The following is a 2375-nucleotide window of genomic DNA, read 5'->3' as shown; positions in this document are numbered from 1 at the left end:
TACTAATGGTTGAATTGCTTGCTTGGATAAAGAATGGTTTTGTTTCCGAGTATGTTTTAAAATATATAGATTGGTATTGTTAAAATTATTTGGTTCGGTTTTTTGGTTTTAATTGAATTGTGCTCACTCCTATATATAAATAAATAAATAAATAAATAAATAAATACATATATATATATATATATATATATATATATATACATTCATTGCACGTGAAAGTTGTTTCTTCATATTAATTAATTAAATTTAGATATATCATAGTTAAGATAGAAATTGAAAATTAACAAAGGTAACAATATGATTATTATTTATTATTAAATTTCGTATTCAATTTCTATCATAAATAAGAATTACTTTTATTTTAACAATTATTTTTATTTAATATGATGAATATATAATATTAAAAATGCTCTCAAATGTTTTTGAAAAAATTCTGTACATTTTCATTTTTGATGCTCTATCTTTTTTTTAATATTTATTATTCAATTATGACATCATGGGTTTCTTTGAAAAGTTGGATCGTTGACCCACCATCAAGGTAAGAAAATAGCTTGGTTGTACAAGTGGTATAAGTGTGTAAGAAAAAAAAAAGGGATGATTAATACCAATTTTTATCAAATTGGTGTAATTATACCAATTTGAAAAGCAATGAAATTTACACCAACTTGATAGAAATTTATAAATTGATTGTACAAGTGGTTGGTCCCTTTAGTTCTTTTATACGGTCTTATTAATATTATATAAGTTTATATGAAAAACAAAAAGAAAAGAATGAGAGAGGGAGAGGGAGAACGATTGAGGGAGAACGATAAAGATTGGGGGAGAAGGAGATATTGATCGAGAGGAAGACTGAGGGAGAAAAATGAGAGAGAGAGAGAGAGAGAGAGAGAACAAAAGTTCTAATTTGGCTACAAACCAAAGTTGAGAGAGTGGGAGAGACAAAGGGAGCGGCAGATCGAGACATGACTATGAGAGTGAAAGAGAAATGAGAGAGATTGAGAGATAGATGGAGCATGAGAGAAACTGAAACCTCTTTTTGGTATAGGCTTTTTGTTGTGTCCAACATGGATTAAGAGTCCCATGTTGGCAACAATCACATAAGCCTTTGATGACATGGTGGGAAGTTTTTATAATTTAAAATGTAGAGCTGCTTGTCAGAGTTTTGTTGATTTTTAGGTCATCCTACCACACAACTGGCTTTAACTATAATTTTCCCTTTAAACTATATATTTGATCATGTACATTATAGAAATAATTTTTATTTGTCTATAATATCATTTGACCCAAACCACTAACCACCACCTAAAAAGAAAAATAGTTTGATTTTTAGGTAGACATTAAATTTTGTATTAGATTTCCATAATTGATAAAATTATTTCATATGTATAATACTTATTTTTGTTCAATATAATGAATGCATAATATTAGAAATGTACCTAATATTTTAATTTTTATAAATACATAACATTAGATATGCTCCCAAAAATTTTCCCTATTTTTTATTTTTGTGGTTCTTTGTATTTTCCATTTTTAAACATTTTATTATTTGACTATGTCATCATTTCATTTCTAGGTAGATTTTAAATTTGTCATTCCATATTCATCATTAATAAAAATACTTCTTACATTTCATACTTATTTATTTTAATACTTTATTATTTAATTATGACATTATTTATTAATTTATTTGACCCCAAATGGTTGAATTGCTTACCCATTATTAGAAGGGAAGAAAATGCTTTTGTTTTCAAAATACTTTTCAAAATATTTATTTTTATACAATTAAAATTAATATTACGGATTTAATTACAAGAATTTAATGATGAGAAAAATATATCTTAAATATAGGATTTAATGAGAGACAATAGGATAATATTTTTATTTCTAATTGGTTTTAATTTTTAAATTTTACATTCCATTTCCATCATTAATAAAAACATTTCTTATTTATCATACTTATTATTGTTTATTATGTATGTTAAAAATGTCCCCATTTTTTTTAATTTCTAATTTTTTATTTGATCTAATTTTGAATTTTTTTATTTAATCATGGAAACATGGATTGACCCATTTGACCCAAAATGGTTTAATTTCTTACCACCACCTAGATGAAAACATTATTTTTTCTAGGTAGATTTTAAAAGTATAAGCTTTTATGTTATTGGAATTATTAATTTATTTGGTATGGATTTAATTAATTGAACTTAGGTGGCATTTGATTGCACTTTTTGGTTGTCTCATATCTGAAAAGTTTGCTTTTCAAACACCTTGCTTTGTTTGTTATTTCCTCTTATTACAGATCTGAAATTGGACTTCAAATCTTAATTTCTTAGGGGTGGAGAAGTTGGTGTTTAGACCTAATCCAGAGGTGCATA

The sequence above is a fragment of the Nelumbo lutea genome, chromosome 2, assembly GCF_056320005.1.
Source record: "Nelumbo lutea isolate HS-2025 chromosome 2, American lotus-T2T, whole genome shotgun sequence".
In the NCBI taxonomy this organism is placed as follows: Eukaryota; Viridiplantae; Streptophyta; class Magnoliopsida; order Proteales; family Nelumbonaceae; genus Nelumbo; species Nelumbo lutea.
Note: the sequence above shows the minus strand (reverse complement) of the source record.